The sequence below is a fragment of the Macrosteles quadrilineatus genome, unplaced genomic scaffold, assembly GCF_028750875.1.
Source record: "Macrosteles quadrilineatus isolate MER2022 unplaced genomic scaffold, UCM_ALF_1.0 Scaffold_7__1_contigs__length_78375512, whole genome shotgun sequence".
Classification (NCBI taxonomy): domain Eukaryota; kingdom Metazoa; phylum Arthropoda; class Insecta; order Hemiptera; family Cicadellidae; genus Macrosteles; species Macrosteles quadrilineatus.
Window position 1 is genome coordinate 33,538,801 of NW_026542600.1, and position 16,314 is coordinate 33,555,114.

General features: G+C 35.6%; 1 protein-coding gene across 1 annotated transcript in view; it reads left to right on the forward strand.

The window, feature by feature from the left end:
• Nucleotides 1–403: 403 nt before the first annotated feature.
• Nucleotides 404–16,314, forward strand: part of LOC128998235 (trehalase) — a 108,328-nt gene continuing 92,417 nt past the window's right edge. Inside the window, exons 1-2 of the mRNA XM_054424278.1 lie at nucleotides 404–484; nucleotides 16,027–16,210. The gene's annotated coding sequence lies outside the window, so the exon portion shown is untranslated. The remainder of the gene's footprint in view (nucleotides 485–16,026; nucleotides 16,211–16,314) is intronic.

Here is a 16,314-nt window from a genome sequence, read left to right on the forward strand (position 1 = left end):
ATGAACTGTAGAGTAAGTGAGCCGTCTTCTATTTGTGTAATAGTTATCATGAAATAGGCTCGTATAGTATACGAGCCTACTCCTGTAATTTATTTAAATTCAGTATTTTGGCTCGTATACTATACGAGCTTATTCCTGAATTATTCAAGAATTCATACGCTTGGCTCATAGGCACAATGATCTGTAGAGTAAGTGAACCCTCTTCATTTATTTGATATTTTTGATCGGCTCGTATAGTATACGAGCCTGTAGTGCAAGTGAACCTTCAATATTATTTACGAAGCTCGTATAGACTATGATTTGTAGAGTAAGTGAGCCATGTGTTTTAAGAATTACATATTTGGAGGCTCATTGTGTCAATGATTCGTAGAGTAAGTGAACCCTAACCACAGTACAGTAGCCTAATAAATTATTGTCAAATCTTCTGAAAAAATGCAATAACCCATTGATAAATAATTAACTCGATAACATTGTACCCTCTCTGGTAAGCATTACTTAAACCCAGTTAAGTGGTTAATTGTTTCACTATCACTAATAGCTGCATAAGTATACAAAAGCTTGTTGAGGAGAGGTTAGAATTTATCATGTCATTGTAGGTTAGAATAACAAATGAACTTGAATATTGCAATTATCACTGCTGAACATTTTCCCTACTGCTCAAATCTTATTTTTACGTTTTAAATAGTTTTCATTGGTCTGGCTTTGTCACTTTTAATTTGTTGCCAAGGGATGATCTGGTGTTTCAAATGTAAGTTAGCCTAGGCCTAGCACAATATACCGGTTGGTAATTATTTTTTTATCATTCATTTATTTATTTCGCTACTTTCGGTCCAAACAAACCAATTTACAATTCTTAATATTCAAGATGACCATCATATCTAAGTTAAGTGTCAAGACGAACATGCAATGGAAATTTTGTCTTAAAACTAATTACTTAGGCCTAACTTAATTGGAATCAGAATCAGAATCAATATTTTATTCCATTAGACATGTACATGCATTAGGATACGTCAAAAAAGTTGAATACATGCTGCAAAAACACAAGTCAAAGATAAATTACAGTACATAACAAATAAGGCATAAACAAAAAAATCAAATAGATACAAAGGTCATTTAGATGGCACAGTGAGGACTACGGTATACTTACAGAAAAAATAGATAACAAGATATAATTTAGTGAAAAAAAAAAATACTTAGAACAAGGCAGTGACTAGATTATGATTTCTTTGGTTGAACATTCAAAAAATTCTCCCAGCCCATAAAAAGGGTGTACAGTCAGCCACAGAAGAATTTTATTTTTGAAGGCTTTGTTGTTCAATAACAGTATTTCCTTGGGGAGTTTATTTAGGCATTTGAGTCCCAGTACTTCATAATAAGATTTCATTTTTTCAAGTCTTACATAAGGGATGTCAATTTTACCTCTATTCCTAGTATTAAACTTGTGTACATCACCCCTAAGAGTGTGGGATTTCAGGTTCTTAAAACTAGTCAACAAAATGTTATATAAAAATAAATTAACAACGGTCAAAATCTTAAAATCTACAAAAATTGGTCTGCAGTGTTCCTTGTGATTGGCATTTGCCATGATCCTGATCACCTTTTTTTGTATTAAAAGAACATCAGTGATGTAAGGGCTGCTGCCCCAAAAGATTATTCCATAATTAAGAGCTGATTGGAAAAGTGCAAAATAGGCAGTTTTTATATAGTCAAAAGGAACAACATCATTGAGTTTTCTGAAAAGAAATGTCAATCTACTTAGTCTAGTACAGAGATGTTCAACATGATATGACCATGACAGGAGTTGATCCACATAAACACCCAAAAACTTTACAACTTTGACCTTATCACATTGTGCTTCAGGAATTTTACGAAGTCCAAAGACAACAGTTTGGGTTTTCTCATCGTTTAACAGAAAGCTATTCGCAGAGAACCATTCTGCTGCTACCTTTACTGAGTTTTTTGCCTCAAGCTCAAGAGATTCTAAATCTCTGCTGTGTGTAAGCAAAGTTGTGTCATCAGCATAAAGGTATGTGTTACATTTGAGACTGGAAGGAAGATCGTTTATAGAGATTAAGAATAGCAGAGGGCCCAAGACAGAGCCTTGTGGTACCCCACAGTTGCTTAAGGCAACTGCGGACCACCGACCCCCACTGCAAACCATCTGTCTTCGGTTACAAAGATATGTCTTCAGCAGTTTTAAAGCATTAATTTGAACACCATAAAATTCCAACTTATGGAGCAGGACATCATGGTCGACACAGTCAAACGCTTTGCTGAGATCAATGAAGGTCGCCCAGGCATATTCTTTTTGTTCAAAAGCGTTCAATATGTCATGAACCATGGAACCTATTGCATCCATAGTGGACTGTCCACTTCTAAATCCAAATTGATGTTTGTTGAAAAGTGAGTTTAATTCAAAAAAGTTAGTCAGCTGATTGTATACTACATGCTCTAGCACCTTGGACAGTACAGGTACTAGACATATTGGCCGATAGCTGCTTGGACTGTCTCTTTCCCCTTTTTTGAAAATTTGACAAATTTTGGAAATTTTTAAACCCTCTGGAAAAACCCCTTCCCAAAGACAGACGTTTATACAGTGGGTTAAAGGCACTACAATATGTTCAGCAACTTCTTTTATTAGCCAGTTAGAAAACCCATAATAGTCTTGGGTTTTGGTGTTCTTCATATTGGATATAATCGAAGCAACTTCAACACAACTAACTGGTGAGAAACTGAAAGAGATATTCTTACGAGTCATGTTGGTTAAAAATTGGTCATAAGAGTTGGTAGGTTTCTTAATGCTGTTTCTAATATCAGCTACAGAATTAATAAAAAAACTATTGAGGATATCTGGGTCAATGGGGACATTGTTTGTTTTACAGTTCGATTGAGAATTTTGTTTGATAAGAGCCCAGGCGGCTTTGCATTTATTGTCCGAACTGTCAATTAAACTGGCATTGTATTTGAGTTTTGCTTCTCTGACTGCTTTCCTATACTCAGACTTAATATTCTTATATACTAATTTACATAGATCATTATTAAATATCTTATAACTATCGTATGCACATGTTACCTGTTCTCTGAGCCTAGAAAGATCTGATGTGTACCAGGTGTGGTTGATTTTCTTAGGTGGTTTAGGCCTAGAACGGGACTTATGAAGAGGGAAGCACTCATCAAACACATGCAATAAATTATCAAAGAAAATTGTGAAAATGTTACCTGTGTAATCATGTTGTTGCCAATCCAAGGTTTCAAATATGTGTTGCCAATTGATCGTGCTAAGTTTGAATTTAAAAATTTCCATGTTGTTTATAGAAAAAATTATTTTTGAGGTGAAAGTGTTAGAAATCTTATTAGGCTCATCAGAACTGTTGGATACAATTCGAAAAAGGAGGCCACTGTGGTCGGAGAAGTGAAAGTTTTCCACAGCACAAAACACATCATCCTTCTTAACATTAGAAAAAACATTGTCGAGACAGGCGTTGTTACGAGTTGGAAGCTCATTATGGTGGTAGATGTCGAATTGTCTAAGCAAGTTGAGTAGCTCAGTAACTGACCTCTTGTCTGAATTCACATCAAATTGCGCATTCACATCACCTCCAATGACCACTTTATGTTTATCCCATTTAAAAACTAAAAGTAAAATTTTCTCCAGCTGTTCAAGAAATATCCACTCATTACTGTCAGGAGTGCGATAAATAGAAATTACTATTAGCTTATGGGAATCAATTATTGTTGCACATGCTTCAATAGATTTTTCAATGCAAAATTCTGAGATGTCCAAAGTTCTACAATTCAAATTAGCACGAGCAAAAATTAGAGTTCCACCTCTGGCACTGGTAGACCTTGAAAAATTACTTACGAGGTAGTAGCCGTTCAAGGTTAAAAATTCATTACCTGATGTTGGGACCCAGTGTTCCGAGAGGCACACCAAGTCACACTGCTGGAATAATGTGAATTCCTCCAACAAAGGTTGCTTATCACCAAGTCCCTGTATGTTTAAAAAAAGAAGAGAAAGCACACAGTAGGTTGTAATAGGCTTAGGCCTAGGCTTACTTACGTATATTGGTGTACTGTCCATATTTAACTGTCTATTTTTTGGGTCACTGGATCCACTAAAAAACCATTGGTTTCAACATTACGGACACCATCCCCGTTTTGACGAGGACGAGAGGGGAAGTATTTACCAATGAGAATACCCACAGGCCACAGTTCGGCTTTCATAACCTCACTTTCCAGTTCAAAAGGGACCCCTATTTTAAAAGAAGCGTATGAGCTGTGCCTAGTCTCAAGCTTATCGCAGACAAAGTTTTTATTGGCGAAACTAGACAGCAGGTGGGATTTAATGTCGTCAACAGAAGTTGAAGATTCAAACCGGGTTACATAAACCCAGGTTTGCCTACTCGCTGCTGAAAGTCTGTTGGTATTGCAGCTTCCAGAAATAAGAATAGTTTTATTATTTGGTTTGCCTCGGGTAGGCCTAACAGACTTTCTAGCGACAGACTTAGGAGATTTTGTCCTATTGTAAACAACACTGGTGAAACCATCACTATCACAGTCAGGCCTAGGTTTACGCACGTTATCTTTGCAGATTATTTTTGAATTAGCCTGAGGCTTAGGCTTGGGGCAAGAGACAACATCAACACTTGACGAAAGACCTGAGGAACCGCGCACACTGTTTTTCTGGTCAAATAAATCCCTTTCCTTTGACGCAACGGACTTAAGAGCATCTGAAAATGACCTATTTGTGCAGATTTCTGAGTCTGAGCAAGGAGTCACTGGGGATACATTTTGGTTTAAGGTTAGGTTTACTTTCCTAAGTTCTTTAGTGAGATCTTGAAGCATTATCAAAAAATTACTATTTACGTATTCAATGTTGGAGATTTTGTCCTCAAGACGTTTTAAAGAAGTACAGGAGACATGATCTTTACAAGAATTTACCTGATTGCAATGCCTATCCTCAAGTACCTTCTTGCAGGGAGGGCAAAACCAAGATACAAGTTCACCTAAACTTACGATTTTGTCATATTTCAGTTTTGTAATACTGACACATTTTGTGTGAAACCACATACTACACTTTCCTTCACATTTAAGACCTGCTTCATTTGATTTAACTTCATTTTTGCAGACACTACAAAGATTGCTGTCTTCATCTGGCGCCATCTTACTTTTTTTTTTGTTGGAATAACTTAACAACAAACTAAAAACTAAAACCTCAGCAGATGTAGACTAACAATAGATATCTTAAATCTTATAAATAGTTAACAAACCATGATCTTATCTTATCATGGATGATATTTTGTACATTGGTGTGTTGCCGTTGATAAATAAATTAGGCCTAATGGTAATTATTGTGATGAGGGTGACCAAGAGTACTGTAGTTAATTTATATATCATTAGAAACTAGATTTTTACCTGAAAACAATGGTGCAAACAATTTTGCGCAGCATTTTTGAAATGATTATTTATTGTGTTTGTAGTAAGTTACTTTTTACAAAGTGCTAAAACAATCTGGAGATAATATAAATCAACAACTCGATTCATTATAACCTAAACTTTAACTTCCCTAATCTAACCTACTTTCAAAGGACTTAATACAGTCAAGAATCCGCATAACACCCAACCTACCAACCTTACATGTCTAAATAAGAACTGAAGTAGTTCATAATCAACGTTCAGTTGAATTTATAAATGCCTGATGCTGATCTTGAGGACCAGCTGTCAATTAAGACAGCTCTGCTACCTATCAAATTCAGGGTCTAAAGTTTTTTAACAACAATCTGCCGATGACCATTAGGGGCTGGAGAAGGGGTTATCTTAAAGAAAAGCTTATGTCGATTATGAAAGAGAGAGCCTACTATAGCATATCGGAGTTCATGACCGATAATGAGATTGCAAACATACGGTAGCCAACTTTCTGGAAGTTATTTTTAACTTGTATATATGTATATGTATTGTTTTATATCTTGAACTGTTGTACATGTTGTGAAGTACTTTTTTCTTTCTGTGCGGGTAAAAGAAATGTTTTATTTTTCTGTCGAGATACAATCTATCTCTATTTTGGGTAAAAGACGAAGGAGGAGTAAGTAAGTAAGGTCAGGACGTCTAATAAAATAAAATTTAATATCATGTGCTTTAGATTAATAAGAAGAAAGTTAAAAAAAAAATGCCAAGATATTTTTTAGGTAGGCCTAGGCCCATAACCATATCTTTTACAAGTAAGGTTGGCAAATAGGGGCTTGCAGTGGTCTCTATAACCAGCGGCTGACAGCACTCTGACTGCCTTCTTCTGCAGACGTAGCACTTTTATACAGCCAGGAGCATGTCCCCAGAGCAGGATTCCATATCTAATATGGCTTTGAAATAGGGCGTGATATACATTTATTAAATATTTATCGGTGGCGACCCCCCTAAGTTTCCATAGAAGAAAAACCACACGGGAGAGTTTAGCAAACTAGGGTCCCCACCCTCCTGCAAGAACATAGGATGGATGCCATCGGTACCAGGAGCTTTAATTGGTTGAAATGCCCTAAGAGCCCATATTTTAATTATACCCGTAAAGGTGATCACAGCCCTAGCGTAAACCCAATCTTCCCCTGTCGTCCACACTCTAGTCTCTCTTTCCATATTATCTTGGAATGTGTTCTGCGGTTGCAAGGATCCTGGGATGTGAGCGCTCAAAAGGCTCTCCATCACTTGTTCTGGGCCAACCGTACATGTGCCATCCTCCTTAAGCATTGTTCCTAAAGGATTGGCTTGGCCTCGAGCCAAGACTCGGTGGAGCTTTGCATATTCAGAAACACTTCAGACAGAATTCTCACCATGACTCTTTCTTAGCTCTTCTAATTGTCCTATTATAAGCAGTGAGCATATTCAAGTAGTTGTTCCAGTTTTCGGTACGCTTTGCTACATTAGCCTATACAGTCTGCGAACCTTCCTCCTCAGGGCTTCTATCCCACTGTTCCACCAGCATGCTAGCCTGTGCAAGTTCTTTACAGTGTCATGTTTAGGGCTTAAGTTATGCTCTCTACAAACCAAAAATACTATTTATGTTTTCAGTTATAAGTTACCTGTACAGTACTGATATGGGTACCTATTGTTTAAGAAGTTTTGTTTATGAGAATTACTTACTTACTTACTGCTGTTCTTCTCCTCTGCAGTCATCAAGATTGGGGGAGGTGTCATCTATTCCTTTTTTCTCTCACTTTCTTGTTTTTCTGGTGTACGAGTTTCTGGTTTTATTGTCTTTTGTTGTGTGTGTGTTCAGCAAGCAATTCTTTTAAGCCGTAGTAGTAGGGGCATTTGATGAGATAGTTTTAAGAAGGCATAAATATATTTAAAAATTTATTTTAGACTTCAGGAAAATTCTATTGTGACAGTTTTTGTGTTGTTGATTTTGATATCTATTTGCAAAATTATTCTATATGTTTTAGAATATTTTCTATTCCTCCGTTGCTTATAAAGTAGTGATCTTGAGGGATTCATCGCTGTAACTTCATTTGCTGTGGTGTCATCGGAAAAAATGATTCAGTCCATTCCTTTTAAAAGGTTTTTTGGAAAATTGCTCATATATATGATAAAGAGGAGGGGTCCAAGGATACTTCCTAGGGGGATTCCTTGGGTCATATCTTGAAATTTTGATTTGGTTATGTTCAATATTGTTTTTTTTTTTTTATGTAATTAGCCTATTTCAACTTGTTGTTTTCTGTTTGTGAGATAACGTCCATTTTTGTGCATCATATTGTATATTGAGTGCATTTAATTTGTTTATTACGGTTTTCCAATTTAGGCTGTTGCACGCTTTTTCTATGTCCATGTAGATTCCTATGACATTGTTATTTTCTTCCCAGTTTCTGTTGCAAAATCATGAATACTGCCGTAACAATAGATGAGGTTTAAATCCGTGTTATTTTTCAGCTAGAAAGTTATTTTCATTTAAATGGTTCATTATCTGGTTAAAAATTATTTTTTCCATGTATTTTGAGAAAGGGGGGCAGTATAGAAATCGGCCTGTAGTTTGTTTTTAGCATTTTTTCTCCTTTCTTATGCAATACAGTAATGAAATAATAAATTTATTTTCTCTTTTTAACAAAGACTTTACAATATGTACAATCAGTTACAGAAAATTAAGACAAACGTAGATTAGTTTATCTATACTAGATATTATAAAGATAATTAATTTATACAAAACAATTGAAAGCAAATTAGTTATTTTATATTACAGTACATAGAAAAGAGAAAATATATTATGCTTTGGATATATTGTTGCTATTTTCATTTCATCAGGTACATGTGAATAGAATTCATTGCACTATTGCTCAAAATCGCTTAATTTTGTCTCAGCTTTAATACAGTTACCGTACACTATAAAAGGCTTGGCTAGGGGGATGAGTTTAAGTGACAGACTTTGGGTACTGGAGGTCAAGAATCAAGAATCAAGAATATTTATTTGCCATTAAATAACAGAACGGAGAGTAGGATCTGATCTGGGGAGTGATCATCTCCCAGTCCACTTCACGCTGAGCCTTTCTAAAGAAGTGAACAAAAAAAACCCAATACCACAAACAAAGTACAAAATCAGTAATGCTGACTGGGATACCTTCAAACAAAATGTGGATGAACACCTTTCCACCCATGACGATAAGCTAACAGACATTGTAAACGCTATAAGTTTAGCTGCTGATGCTAGTATACCAAAAATCAGGAACAGGAAGTCACAACCAATGAACATTTGGTGGACACCTAAACTTACAGAACTAAGAAGAAACAGGCAAAAAGCAAGGAAAAGATGGATGAAACGAAGAAATGTTAATAGCAGAGCCGAATATAATCGTACCAATGCAGTCTTTCGAAGAGAAGTTTTAAAAGCAAAAAGAACCAACTGGAGAGAGTTTGTTTCTTCAATAAACTCAAACACACCTGCATCGGCTGCATGGAAAAGATTTAAAAACATTGAGGGAAAAAATGCCAATACAATCAACCACATCAAAACTAAGGACGACAAGGTCTTTACAGAAGAAAAGGACATAGCTAACTTTCTAAATACAGAATACGCCAAAAAATCTGCAAAAGCGTTTCCTTTCCCAAAAACACTGACCCCTGAAGAACAATACCTATCATGCAACCTGGACCTTCTCACATTGCATGAAGACATAGCCGATACCGCCTTTACAACAAATGAACTTCTTGAGTGTATAGCAGACATAAAAAATAGTGCACCAGGAGAAGACAACATACACAACGCCATGTTGATGAACTTATCCCAACAATCACTCAATGAAATACTCACCCTGTTCAACAGCATTTGGAATACAGGTAACATTCCACAAACATGGAAGCATGCAACTATCATACCCATTCTAAAACCTGCAAAAGAACCAGACCTACCTGAATCATACAGACCAATCTCCCTAACATCATGTCTGGGAAAACTAATGGAAAGAATTGTCAACAAAAGACTCGTGTGGAGACTGGAAAGTGAAAATAAACTACACCCAAAACAGTTTGGATACAGACCAAGAAGAGGAACAACAGACGCCCTTCTGCACTTCACGGAATCAATCTATAGATCCTTTTCAGTCAACAGTACAACAGTGGCCGCAATGGTAGATCTGGAAGCAGCCTTTGATAAAATACCCCACTCCACAATCTTACTACACTGTTTACTCATTGGAATCAGAGGCAAAATGCTAAGGTATCTCCAACATTTTCTAAAATTCAGGAAAATCAAAACCAAAGTTAACGACACACTCTCAGACGAACTATCAATCTATAGTGGAGTTCCACAAGGCTCCGTTTTGAGCGCAACCCTTTTCAACATTGCACTATATGATATGTTGGTGACTCTACCTGACACAACAGACAGCTGCATCTACGCTGACGACATAACAATTTGGAGCTCTAACAAAGACCCAATGCAAGCAACACAGCAAGTGCAAGTCGCCTTAAACGCCCTAAATGATTGGACAGAAAAGTGGAACATGTCAATCTCTTCAACTAAAACGGAGTGTGCCTTTTTTACGAGAAGATACTCATTAAAACACTTCAGGCCAGAACTACAGTGCAAGGGAAAACCGATACCCTACAACCCACATCCTACACTTCTAGGAATAACGCTAGATCCCAAACTTTTGTGGAAAGACCACATCCAACAGGTTGCAGGACAGTGCACAAAAAGATTAAACCTACTTAAGGCTGTTGCTAGCAGATCATGGGGAGCGGATACTCTTATGCTAAGACAGTTGTTTATCTCGTTTATTAGATCAAAAATGACGTACGGAGTAGAAGTATGGGGCTCTGCAGCAAGAACACACTTAAGTAAATTAAACACAATCCAGAACTCAGCCCTAAGAACTTGCTTAGGATGCCTTAAGACAACCTCAGTGCGAGCAATGGAAATGGAAATAAACATCGAACCTTTGGAAACATTCATCCAGAAAATGATCTGGCACAAGTTCCTTCATATATCTGCTGACCCTACATCAAATCCAGCTCTCAGACCAAACCTACAAGAGGACCATCACAAATCTTCCTTCAATCACCAAACAACTTTAATAACTGTTAATACACCAAACGTAACACCAGTGCCCTACCCAACTGTCAACTCCATCCCGCCATGGAATTTTTGCCCACCAAGGATTGAATTGGACCTCCCTGAAATGACATCCAAGAAAGACTCAATAGAAATACAAAAAGCTGCTGCCCTCGAGATCATCCAGTCAAACTACGAAGATTATTATAAGATCTACACTGATGGATCATTAGACCCTGCAGAATCCAAATCTGGAGCCGGTTACTTTGCGGAACGTTCCAACGAGTCCTTCTTTGTTCCGGCGAATTCATGTTCCAGCACTGACACAGAGCTCCTTGCCATCAACGCAGCGGTTGCCCACTGCATGGTTATTGAAAGCCAAAAGATTTGCATACTCAGCGACTCTAAAAGTGCATTGCAACTACTCAAGCAATATAAACCCTCAAGCTACTACCACAGAATTCAAGAAATCTTTCATCTCCTGAATTTGTCCACAGACAAGGAGATTTGTTTCCAATGGATACCAGGTCATTGCGGACTGCAAGGAAATGAGAAAGCTGATAGGATTGCGAAGGCAGCCACCAACATGCACCCTATACCATCTAAGGAACTAACACTTACCAGCTGCATAGCCGCATCTCAAAGACTCTTAACGCAAAAATGGGTAGAGAAGTGGAAAGATGAACCAACTGGTCGCCATCTGTATGACCTGCTCAAACAACCCAACAATACAGACATTTACAAAAACTTGCCAAGATCTGTGTCAACATTTGCCTCAAGAGCTAGAACAGGGCATATTGTAACCCAATCATATCTCTTTCGCTTCCAACTCGCTGAGTCACCCCTGTGTCTGGTATGTCAAACTGAAGAAGAAACGTTGCAACACATCCTCCTTCATTGCACTCGCAAGTTGGATATCAGAGATGAGCTGAGGAAGAGACTCCAACCTGACTGTACTCTTGGACGAATCCTAACTGATCCCACCTACTGGAGACTGGCCAACCTTGTATATGAGAGACACCGTGCGGTCGGCATTACCTGAAGCTGGATGCACGTACCAAGAAGTAAGAAGTAAGTAAATAACAGAACGTTACAATAGGCATCGTCAGTGCAAAAATACATCACAGTCAGTCTATAATACAATCAGTCTTAGCGTTAAAAAATTCCTCTACAGTGTAGAAAGCCTTACTTTTTAACCATTTTGTAATTACACAATTAAATTTCTTATTAGGCAACAGCCTCACAATCTCTGGCAGTTTATTGAAGAACAACAGTTGTTGGTATTTTTATGGCTCTTAAAGTACTTGTGCAGTCTAATATTAGGTTTAACAAGATTACCTCTATTTCTTGTGTCATGATCATGAACTGATAACTGTTGATTAAAAGTTTCTAAGTTAGATTTTACAAAAATACGATTGCTGTGGATTTAAGGTACAAGCAAGAGTCATTATATTAAATAGTGGAAAAATTGTTCTACAAGAGTCTGAAGAATCTAGCCCAGAGTCACATCTAGTCAGATTACTTATCAAGGATAGTTGTGGGTCTTTGTTTGTCTTTTTTCTTGCTTTACTTCACATGCAAAATATTTAGAAATTTGTTGAAATTTCTTTATGCATTTTGCATAAAATTTGCTGACCTTTCATTCTTTGCAACCTAAACCAACACTTTCATTATTTTAATTTTATATAGAAAGCATAGGGTACAAGCTAAGAACATTACTAAAATTCTAAAAATTTTCACAAATGTGTGGTAGCCTACTCTGTTTGAGATTTTAATGTGTGATCCTATATTTTATGGTGCTTGGATTATATTGGAAACGTTTTAAATGGAATTTCTTTGTGTTATCCAGTGATGAATAGTTCAATTTAATGATTTATTGTTTTCTTGGCATATTAGGTATTGCAGCCTGTATAGCCCTCTCATTTTGGTTCATTAATCATAAATAGTGTATATATGAATGAACGAATATTTTTGGTAGGATTTGCAAACTGAAATAAAAAAATATTTTAAGTAAAATATTTTATCAAAACATTTTATTTAATTGCTAATGCAGGTAGAAAAATTAATATACATATGTGCAAGATCAACTGTGACGCATATGGAGTATATGTATGATATATATATAGTGACTGCGACCGGCACTACTTACCGTCACATCAGTTACAAAAGTAGTGCTGGTCACAACTTATTTATTTATTTATTTTATTGAAGCAATATCAACATTTGACTGTTAATCATTGTGGCTTTACTTTTTACGGCAGATGCTACAGTTTATAAAAACATAAAACACCTGTTTATTAAAGTATTTTATAAATTATTACTTACCGGTAAATAGTTGAATTTAGAGCACACACACAATGGACCTCACTAACATCCCATTCACAACTGACAAGGAACTGGCACTCTACCTACCATACAACAGCTAGAAACTTAAATTATGAACCTTGCGACCGGTGCTACTTAACAGTGTGGAGACAAAGTTTTAAAGTGTTATAAATAAGTTTACTGATTATCTATGGTGTAATACTCATGTTTATACGTTAGGATACGTGGTTTTGATCAATAATAAGCAACCAAAGTTTATTGTTTAACACCAAAATTAAGACAAACAGATTTTTGAGTGGATCAAAACCGTACTGGGGAGGTGCGACCGGCACTACATTTCCGGAAGTTATTTTACTATACCCAGTTATAATGAACGGTGTATTCTGCCTGGTTGTCAATTAAAAACAAATAGTTGAAACCAGATTCAATTCATTTCTTGAACAAGGACAGGGATTGTCCCGAAAGAAATTTTTCATCCATATGCAGTATCCATATCTATACGGGGTGGAAAAATGTCCCAGGACGGTTAAATATAAAAAAAAATAAGTTAATGAAGATAGAGCTGCAAAACTTAGTACAAAGTTACAGGACATTAAAATAGACTAATTTTAACACATTATTCAATGTTAAGCTACCCCTCAGGGGGACGGCCTGCTATAGGAATCTGAAGAAAACCCTTAATGTACGCATAGTTGATATTCACCACAAAGGTCTTAACTAGTAGAATACAATGTCGTAAATTTGAACTCAAATGGACAACCAAGTCAAAAATGTCAGCCATTCAAAGATTTCTTGAATCTTACTTTTTGAATTTTTTTACGGTTGAGCCATTCTGAAATTAAGTGGAATTTTTCCCCTCAACCTTTTCTATCCAAAAAAACTAATTTATATAAACTTGATATTTATTTTTATAATTGAAGCAGGAGTGTATTCCTATTTAAGAGATCCCAATGTTATTTTAATAAAAGAATTTTACGTTTAAGAGAGAAAATCTGGAATGTAACTGAAAAATCATTGAATTTCATTTCAAACAATCTTTATTCTTATAGTACATATTTATAGTACATTGAACAGTGTCGAAAAGTGAATCTTTATTATAACTTAAAACTGTTTTCTAACTTATTTCTACCATTTTTTTACCACAAAAAAGGCTATTTATACTATTACAATAGAGATTCTCAACAAAACAAATAACAATCATAAATCAAATAACAAAGCAGTAAAATATTCCAAACATCCAAAAGCCCTTCAAGTCCCAGAAGGTATTAAAGGAAGATAGAAGGTAATTAAACTCTGGGTAAAGAAATTCTTGTATATTATACAATGCTTTAGTCGTTATGAAATCTTTAAGTTTCCTTTTTAATATTCTTGGATTCGGCTCTTGTCTTAAGGTTAATGGTAATTTGGAAAAAAATAATGGTCCAGCATAAGTAGGTTTCTTTTTAAATAGTTCCAAATTATGTATGGGTATTGCAATATTGTTCCTATTTCTAGTATTATATTCATGAGTACTTCCTAATGGTTTTAGAGTGTGTTCCCTTTCCTTGAAGTGGATGATAGTTGATATATCATTATTTTAAGTGAAATAAAATATTCTTTTACATGTGTTTTTCGTGGAAGTTTCAATATACGCCTCACCGCTTTTTTTTAATATTTAAGAATTGTATACATATTATTTACGCTTGTACATCCATATTATATAGCAAATTCTCAATAACAGTAATAAAAGATATAACCTAGACTAAACACTATCTTAATAATTTTTACAAAATATCTAAATAGCATTTAAAGGCAAAAGTTGTCCATGGGGTTGGATGTAACCTCCATGGACCATATATTAAGGTTCTAAAAATGCTCACTGGAGAGCAGCACTGTCCATTGGTGGAGTTGGAGTATTGAGGATTGAGGAAGAAGGTGTTAGCCATATTGAGTTTTCTGTCTATTGTTTCCTTATCCTGATCATGTGTACTACTTGCTATTGATAAACAGGATTTCTTTTCTCGCATACACCTTTTATACTTTTAGCCTCCATGTATGCAACAAATAATGCATTTCATATGCAAAAATTTTAACATTAACTTTTTATTCGGGGCCAGTTATCTTTCAGAAAACGTAAGCTCTGGATATATGAGTCTATAGGTTAGGATTTACAAGTGACTGAACAAAAAAATGTAACCTTCATGGAGGTAACTCACTATACAGGGTGTTGAAAATGTCTGGAACCAACATTATATCTGGTGAGTGGTTAAAGAAAAACAAATGATATTTTGTATACGGATATACTATGGTTTTACCTATCTTTTGGTGCCTTATGAAATTTTTTACCACTTATAGGGAACGTCCTGTGGAGGATGCAGTAAAACGTTTTAATGGAAGCCTATGGTAAATGATACATCATTTTAAAGGCCATTTTTTTCTGAGTAAGGAGCCACAAGTTTCATCTCAAAAGGACCACCCTAGCGAAAATGGTGACTGTTTGAAGTTGTTGAAAATAATTGAATTTTAAATTTCAAACAGTCGCCATTTTTGCTAGGGTGGTCCTTTTGAGATGAAACTTGTGGCTCCTTACTCAGAAAAAAATGGCCTTTAAAATGATGTATCATTTACCATAGGCTTCCATTAAAACGTTTTACTGCATCCTCCACAGGACGTTCCCTATAAGTGGGTTTTTAAATTTCAAACAGTCGCCATTTTTGCTAGGGTGGTCCTTTTGAGATGAAACTTGTGGCTCCTTACTCAGAAAAAAATGGCCTTTAAAATGATGTATCATTTACCATAGGCTTCCATTAAAACTTTTTACTGCATCCTCTACGGGACGTTCCCTATAAGTGGTAAAAAATTTCATAAGGCACCAAAAGATAGGTAAAACCATAGTATATCCGTATACAAAATATCATTTATTTTTCTTTAACCACTCACCAGATATAATGTTGGTTCCAGACATTTTCAACACCCTGTATATAATATATTATATTATATTTGTTCTTGACCTCAAAAAGGGTGTAACTTATATGTACTTAGTTTGTTATTAGTCTTAAAATATATATATTAGAAATAAATAGTCTTTAATAACAAAATAATAAACAAAAATATTGTTCGGGTGGAAATTCCACTTAATTTCAGAATTACTCGTTAATAAGTTTAAAGTTTATCATAAACTTTGTTTACAGATATCAATGGCAAAGTGTAATGAGCAGTTGTAGTCACCATTGTTCATTTCACGTGACTGAGCTTTGGGGAGAAGTTTAATTTTTACACTTCACTGCAGCTCGACATTCTCAAATCTCCTGCTTACCCTTTGGTTGTGTCAAATATGGTGCCTCACACCAACAAAAAATTACAACACTTTGACATGTAAGTGGTTAATTTATACTTTAAAAGCTGTATTAAAATTTTTTTGTAGATAGATAAAATTTTTATATTTAGGCCTATGCTAGTTGACAATTTAAATAAAGGTT